This window comes from Triticum dicoccoides, chromosome 7A (assembly GCF_002162155.2).
Source record: "Triticum dicoccoides isolate Atlit2015 ecotype Zavitan chromosome 7A, WEW_v2.0, whole genome shotgun sequence".
Lineage (NCBI taxonomy): Eukaryota > Viridiplantae > Streptophyta > Magnoliopsida > Poales > Poaceae > Triticum > Triticum dicoccoides.
The window spans coordinates 579151574-579160224 of NC_041392.1; positions in this window are offsets into that span (position 1 = coordinate 579151574).

Here is an 8651-nt window from a genome sequence, read left to right on the forward strand (position 1 = left end):
CTCCCCCCCCAACCGGGGGAGACAAGAAAAGGAAGGCCGCCCCATCTGGGGAGGCCGAAGGGTCCAAGAAGGGAAGGACCCTCCTTCCGGACCACTCCACAACAGCCGCTTACAGCGACGAGGAGTGGTTGCCCAGGGACAAGCCCCTGGCGAAGTCATAACTATCCAGATACTATAATAGTTTTGGTATGTTTTGTTTCATCGCTTCTTATCACGTCAAACATGATCGTGCAGTCCATCCAAAGCCCACATCGACGTATCCTCTTCGGATGAGTCTTTGGGCCAGTCGGTGATGAACAGCGATTCACTCCCGACAGCCACCTCCCCCCGGCCCACGGACAACATCGAGGTGTTGTCTCAGAGGGCACCGGACCAAGGGGAGATAATTCTGGGGGCGTCCCAAGGTGACATCCCAAATGTCGGGTGAGGGAGTCCTGGATTAGGGGGTCCTCGGACAGCCGGACTATATACTTTGGCCAGACTGTTGGACTATGAAGATACAAGATTGAAGACTTCGTCCCGTGTCCGGGTGCGACTCTCCTTTGCGTGGAAGGCAAGCTTGGTAATTCGGATATGTAGATCTCCTCCCTTGTAACCAACTCCGTGTAACCCTAGCCCCCTTCGGTGTCTATATAAACCGGAGGGTTTAGTCCATAGGACAATCATAATCATAATCATAGGCTAGCTTCTAGGGTTTAGCCTCTACGATCTCGTGGTAGATCAACTCTTGTAATACTCATATCATCAAGATCAATCAAGCAGGAAGTAGGGTATTACCTCCATCGGGAGGGCCCGGACCTGGGTAAACATTGTGTCCCCCGCCTCCCGTTACCATCCGCCTTAGACGCATAGTTCGGGACCCCCTACCCGAGATCCACCGGTTTTGACACCGACATTGGTGCTTTCATTGAGAGTTCCACTGTGTCGTCACCATAAGGCTTGATGGCTCATTCGATCATGGGCAATGATGCGATCCAGGGTGAGGTTTTTCTCCTCGGACAGATCTTCGTATTCGGCGGCTTCGCACTGCGGGCCAACTCTCTTGGCTATCTGGAGCAGATCAAGATCTATGCCCCTGGCCGTCAGGTCAGGTTTGGAAACTTAAACTATACTGCCGACATCCGCGGAGACTTGACCTTCGACGGATTCGAGCCCGTGTCAGGTGCGCCGCACAGCCGTGACGAGCATGATTTAGCTCTGCCGTCGAATAGTGTTCGGGAGATCACACCCGAGGCTACTCCAGCCTTCAATCCAGAGCAGATCGTGCCGTCTGAGGACGGGTGGATGGACCCTGCCACGTAGGCTGCACACTTAGCGGCGATAGAGCCGAATACTGACTTCACCCCCTACGAGACCTGTGTTGCCAGATCCTTTGATTCGTCCATGGCCACAGGCTTCGAACCGCCCGCGTCCGTGCCTATCAAATCTGATTGGGCACCGATCATGGAGTTTACCTCCGCGGATATCTTTCATCACTCGCCCTTTGGCGACTTGCCAAATTCATTGAGGTCTGTCTCATTGTCAGGAGACCCTTGGGCGAACTATGTCCGGCTTGTGTGGGAAGCGGACGACGAAGAAATTCATTCCCCACCCACCACCCACTTAATAGCCACTGTCAACGACTTAACCGACATGCTTGATTTCGGCTCCGAAGACATGGACGGTATGGACGACGATGCAGGAGAAGAACAGGAACCACCGCCCACAGGGCGCTGGACAGCACCTCATCATATGATATATACATGGTGGACACCCCCAAAGAAAGCGATGGCAATAAGGAAACATAGGATAATCCCCCCGAGAGGCAATCTAAGCACTGGCATCAACGGCGTCGTTCTAAGCCCCACCATAGCAAAAACGGCGATACCGACACAAGAGACAATAACGCTGCGGATAGCGCCAAAGACGAAGACAATCCCCTCCAGCCAGGCCTCGAGCGGGAGGATGGGCAAGCCAGCCCTGAGGAACAGGCAGTAGGTGGAGAATCAGAGGATGACAATTACATGCCTCTCTCCGAAGGCGAGGTGAGCCTCGGCAACGAAGAATTTATCGTGCCTGAGGATCCCGCCGAACAGAAGCGCTTCAAGCGCCGGCTTATAGCCACAACAAAAAGCCTGAAGAAAAAGCAACGGCAGCTTCAAGCTAACCAAGATATGCTAATGGATAGATGGACTGAGGTCCTGGCGGCCGAGGAATACGAACTCGAGCGCCCAACCAAAAGTTACCCAAAATGCAGGTTGCTACCCCAACTCGAGGAGGAAGCATTAAAGCCTATGCTCCCAGCGTATGATGTGGCTGACCGACCACCTCGTGGCCGAGACAAAGCGGCATATCATGCCGAAGTCCTGCCCGCACCTCGTCGCCTGTCAAACAAAAATACCACGGCCCGGGGCAACATGCAGGACCTGTGAGATGTATTGGAAAACAAAGCAGGACATACAAGAATGATCTACAGATCACGGGGGCACGCCCCAACGCGTGAGGACGACCGTCGCGCCGGATATACTAAAAGTAAATCTGGCCGAGCCGAATATAGCAGACAAGACTCGTATGAACTGCGTCGCGACATAGCCCGGCATAGAGGCGCCACACACCCCCTATGCTTCACTGACGAAGTAATGGATCACGAATTCCCAGAAGGGTTTAAACCCGTGAACATTGAATCATATGACGGTACAACAGACCCCGCGGTATGGATTGAAGATTTTCTCCTCCACATCCACATGGCCCGCGGTGACGATCTACATGCCATCAAGTACCTCCCACTAAAACTCAAAGGGTCGGCTCGACATTGGCTGAATAGCCTGCCGGCAAACTCCATTGGCAGTTGGGAGAACTTGGAAGACGCATTCCTTGACAACTTCCAGGGCACTTATGTGCGACCACTGGATGCTGATGACTTGAGTCACATAACCCAATAGCCCAGGGAGTCAACCAGGAAATTCTAGACTCGGTTCCTAACTAAAAAGAACCAAATTGTCGACTGTCTGGATGCCGAGGCCTTAGCGGCATTTAAGCATAACATCCGCGACGAGTGGCTCGCTCAACACCTCGGCCAAGAGAAGCCGAAGTCCATGGCAGCCCTCACGACACTCATGACCCGCTTTTGTGCGGGCGAGGACAGCTGGTTGGCTCGCAGCAACAACACATCAAGAAATCCTGGCAATTCAGATGCCAAAGATAGCAACGGCAAGCCATGTCGTAACAGACACAAGCGCCGCAACAACGGCGACAACAGTGAAGACACGACAGTTAATGCCGGATTCAGTGGCTCTAAATCCGGTCAGCGGAAAAAGTCGTTCAAGAGAAGCAATCCGGGCCCGTCCAGCTTGGACCACATACTCGATCGTTCGTGTCAAATTCACGGCACCCCCGATAAACCACCCAACCACAGCAACAGAGAATGCTGGGTGTTCAAACAGGCCGGCAAGTTGAATGCCGAAAACATGGAAAAGGGGCTGCATAGCGATGACGAGGAGGAGCCCTGGCCACCGAACACAGGAGTATAGAAGAAATTTCCTCCCCAAGTGAAAACGGTAAACATGATATACCCAACCCATATCCCTAAGCGGGAACAGAAGCGTGCACTAAGGGACGTCTACGCGATGGAGCCAGTCGCCCCAAAGTTCAACCCATGGTCTTCTTCTCCGATCACCTTCGATTTTAGGGACCACCCCACCAGTTTCCGTCATGGCGGTTCTGCTGCATTGGTCCTTGACCCCATCATTGTCGAATTTCACCTCACTCGAGTCCTTATGGACGATGGCAGCAGCCTGAACCTGCTCTATCAGGATACAGTGCGCAAAATGGGTATAGACCCCTCAAGGATCAAACCCACCAAAACCACCTTTAAAGGTGTCATCCTAGGTGTAGAGGCCTATTGTACGGGCTCAATCACACTGGAAGTGTTCTTCGGATCTTCGGACAACTTCTGAAGCGAGGAGTTAATCTTTGATATCGTCCCCTTCCGCAGTGGCTATCACACACTACACGGACGAACCGCATTTGCTAGATTCAATGCGGTACCGCATTATGCATACCTCAAGCTCAAAATGCCAGGACCTCGCGGGGTTATAATAGTTAATGGAAACATAGAGCACTCGCTCCGCATGGAGGAGCACAATGCGGCCCTCGCAGCAGAAGCGCAAAGCAGCCTTATGAGGCAAACCGCCAATTCGGCGAAAAAGACCCAGGACACCTTCAAGCGAGTCTGGAGTACCCTACAAGAGGATCGCCAGGCACACTTAGAGCTCGCCTAGGAATTCGGCCTCCGTCCTAGTCCCAGTCAAGTGGCGAAATTTGCGCCGCGCGTACATAATTACGCACTCAAGATACCATGGGCATAGGCGGAGGCACGGCCATGGCACGGCCCATAATGCAGCTCAACTGCTTCAGGACCCATATACCTTTAACATTTTCTTCCTTTCAGGCCCCTATTCTCTAAAGGCCCTCTCCGATCGTCTGATTATCGGACCCTTCACGGGAAGGAAACACCAAGGAAGCAAGAAGCTTTGACATACAAGGGAATCCCCATGTGGTCCCTGATAACGATCGCTATACCTGTTTTACATACCCCACACGCAGCTTGCCCTTGGATAGGACATGTCAAATAGTCCTATTTTTGCTTATTGCATTACTTGTATACATACGCTTTGACGTATCTTTTATATAACAATGTACATCGTTAGCTTATTATTGCATTTCTTCATCTTTTTTCCCTGTCTGCTTATTTACGACAAATTTCACCCATACATTCTGGTACGACCAGTGCGCCAGGGGCTTCAGTGTACCCCATAACACGACATGAAAAGTCCGAACACTTTCGACAGTGCGGCACCCCGAACTTATAGCATTATATGCATCAGCTCTGAATCATGTCTTGGGTCAATAGTTGGTTTTGCCCGGCTCCCATGTTTTGGTACCTTGCGTTCTGCTATATCGGCTAAGGTAGCACTGGGAGAACTACTGCGATTGTGTCCCGGTTCTTCCGGACGAGCACCTCAGTAGAGAAAGCTGAAAACTGATTGTCATGATGCGGCGAGAGCTGGTCGCTGTTCAAGAGGTCTCAAATCCTTAAAGATCTTTTCCGCTTCGGGCGAGGAGTCGGCCTTGTCCGATTGAGGCGTACATAGCGCCCCAAGTTCGGCCTTCCGAATACTAGGGGCTTCGCCAAAATTTAAAATTGTAGACTTTTATGGCTAAGTGAGAGTGATAAAGCTTTATAGTCCGATTGCCTGGTTTGTTGTGCTGAACACCTCATTCGAAGGACCCAAAACTGGGATAAAGAGTGATCAGGTTTATCCAGAACACCCGAGTACTAGTTACATGGGGGCAGACGTCGACGACTGGCCAACTCTCAAATTTTATAAATGGCCGCACAGAAGGTTATATTTTAAATTAACAAGCGTTACGTAGCGCACATGAACTCGTTTCACATTACAGGACCACATGAGTACATTCATTCAAATATTACATCCTTAGCACATTCCTCTGCCACAAGGCAAGCACCCTTCAGGACACTGTCATAATACTTTTCGGGGTGGCGATTCTCCTTGCCCTCCGGCGGCCCCTCCTTCACCAGCTGTTCGGCGTCCATCTCCGCCCAGTGCACTTTCGCCCGGGTAAAAGCCCTACGCGCACCCTCAATGCAGATGGAACGCTTTATGACTTCAAACCGGGGGCATGCGTTCATAAGCCGCCTTACCAGGCCGAAATAGCTGCCAGGCAGGGGCTCGCCAGGACACATCCGGACTATAAGGCCCTTAATGGCCAGTTCGGCCTCCTTGTGAAGCTCGACCAGTTGCTTCCACTGGTCGCTCAAGGGCATCAGATGTTCGGTCCCAATATACTATGACCAGAACAATTTCTCCGTGGAGCTCCCTTCCTCGGCCCGGTAGAACTCCGCGGCATCCGACACACTGCTGGGTAGATCTGCGAACGCTCCTGGAGAACTCCGAATTTGGGTAAGTAAAAGGAAAGTTTTCTTCACATGCTTGCTTTGCATAATGAATGCCTTACCCGCCGCTATCTTCTTGACCGCCTCAATTTCCTGGAGGGCCTTTTGGGCTTCGGCCTTGGCATTTTGTGCGTTCTCGAGGGCCTTCTCAAGCTCGGACCCTTGCATCTTAGAGTCACGCTCCAAGGACTCGTACTTCTTGACAAACTCCTCGAGCTCTTGCTGAACCTTGCCGACTCGGGCCTCTTGCGTCTCGCGCTCGGCGCGCTCCTTGGCCACTTTGCCTTCGGCCTCGGACAGCGCCTTCTTCAGGGCCGCCACTTGGTCGTGGCCCCTAGCAAAATTCATGATGATCCTGTGATCTAACAACTAGTTTCCTTTTTCTTTATCAATAAATAGACAAGGTATTGCTTACCTTTGTTCTCTTCGAGCTGCCTATTGGTAAGGCCGAGCTCTTCCTCGGACCTCTCAAGGTCCCGCTTTAGTGCGGAGACCTCCGCCGTGTGAGCGGCAGCAGCCAGCAGTGAAGCCTGCTTATACACATAGACATATTCTTATTAGACTCCTGTGATTATTATTTGATCCTCTGTTCGGCCTTTCTTTGCGAACACCAAACAGTGCATCAAGGGCTAATGTCTATGCTGTGACATTTTCTCATAATTTGATAACTTACCTCAAAGCCTATTAGGAGGCTGGCACAGGCTTCAGTCAGTCCGCTTTTGGCGGACCGAACCTTCTTGACCACCGCACTCATGATAGTGTGGTGCTCTTCGTCAATGGAAGCGCATGAAGCGCTTCCAGAAAATTGTCTGATGCCTCTAGATGGACAGAGGCCATCGGCACAGACGGCTTGCCCCCCCCTTGGCGAGGGGTCGCCTGACAGAATCCAGAACCACTGGAGGTTCCGGCGCAGTATTCGGCTGGCGGCTAGACTTGCTGGCCCCGGCATTAGAGCCCATGGGAGTCTTGCCCTTCGTGCGCCCAGCATCCAGAATATCGCCTTGGGGCGCCTCCAGAACTGTCTCCCCTTGGTTCAGTACCCTTTGAGACAACACCTCAACGTCGTCCGTAGGGCGGGGGCAGGAGGCGGTCGGGAGCGAATCACCGTTCATCTCCGGTAGGCCCAAAGACTCATCCGAAGAGGATACGTCGATATGGGCATTGGATCGGCTGCATGATCATGTTCGGCATGATAAGAAGCAATAACATAAAACATACCATGAACTATTATGGTATCCGGATACTTACGACTTCGCCAGGGGCTTGTCCCTGGGTAACCACTCCTCGTCACTAAAAGCAGCCGCCGTGGACCAGTCCGGAAGGAGAGTCCTTCCCTTCTTGGACCCTTCAGCCTCCCTTGACGGGGCGGCCTTCCTTTTCTTGTATCCCCTGACTAGGCGGGGGGAGAACTTTCCTCTTCCTCCTCCTTGTTTTCGTGGGAGGAGGGCGCCTTGGTGTTATCGGACGATGAGTCCGATACGACCTTGCGCCGGAGACCTTTCTTGGTCCCCGTGGCCTTCTTCTTGGCCTTCTTCTCCGGTGCCTCATAAGGTGTCGGAACCAGCATCTCTGTTAAGAGAGCCCTTGCTGGATCCTCGGGCAGTGGGGCCGGACAATCGATCTGCTCCGCCATCGCGACCCACTCCTATTAAATGGCGTGGAGGTTTAGATCCCCCACATTATTATACTTGGGAAAGGAACATCTTATGAGATATAAAAATCTTACCAGATTGGCAGGGCGCTTTGCGCTGAGTCTGCGATCCTCGGTAAGGGGAGGAGGTACCTCGGCGGCCTTGAACAGCACCCTCCAGACGTCTTGGTGCGTCATGTCGAAGAGCTCTCGTAGTGTCTGGTGCTTAGCCGGGTCGAACTCCCACATATTGAATGCCCGTCTTTCACACGGGAGGATCTGGCGGAAGAGCATGACCTAGACCACGTTGACAAGCTTGATATTCTTGCTTATCATGTTTTTAACACAGTTCTGGAGTCCGGTCAGCTCCACCGATGAACCCCAGGATAGGCCCTTCTCTTTCTAGGAGGTGAGCCGTGTGGGGATGCCGGACCGAAATTCTGGGGCCGCCACCCAGTTGGTGTCACGCGGCTCGGTGATGTAGAACCACCCCGATTGCCACCCCTTCACTGTCTCCAGATGGGAGCCTTCGAGCCAGGTGATGTTAGCCGTTTTTCCCACCATGGTGCCTCCGCACTCCGCTTGCTGGCTGATACGTCTCCGTCGTATCTATAATTTTTTATTGTTCCATGCCAATATTCTACAACTTTCATATACTTTTGGCAACTTTTTATACTATTTTTGGGACTAACATATTGATCCAGTGCCCAGTGCCAGTTCATGTTTGTTGCATGTTTTTTGTTTCACAGAATATCCATATCAAACGGAGTCCAAATGGGATAAAAACTGACGGAGATTTTTTTGGAATATATATGATTTTTGGGAAGAAAAATCCACGCGAGACGGTGCCCGAGGTGGCCACGAGGCAGGGGGCGCGCCCCTGACCCTCGTGGGCCACCCGTAAGGTGGTTGATGCCTTCTTTCGCTGCAAGAGAGCTAATATCTGGATAGAGTTCGTGTTAAAATTTCAGCCCAATCCGAGTTACAGATCTCTGGGAATATAAGAAACGGTGAAAGGGAAGAATCTGGGAACACAGAAATAGAGAGAGACAGAGAGACAGATCC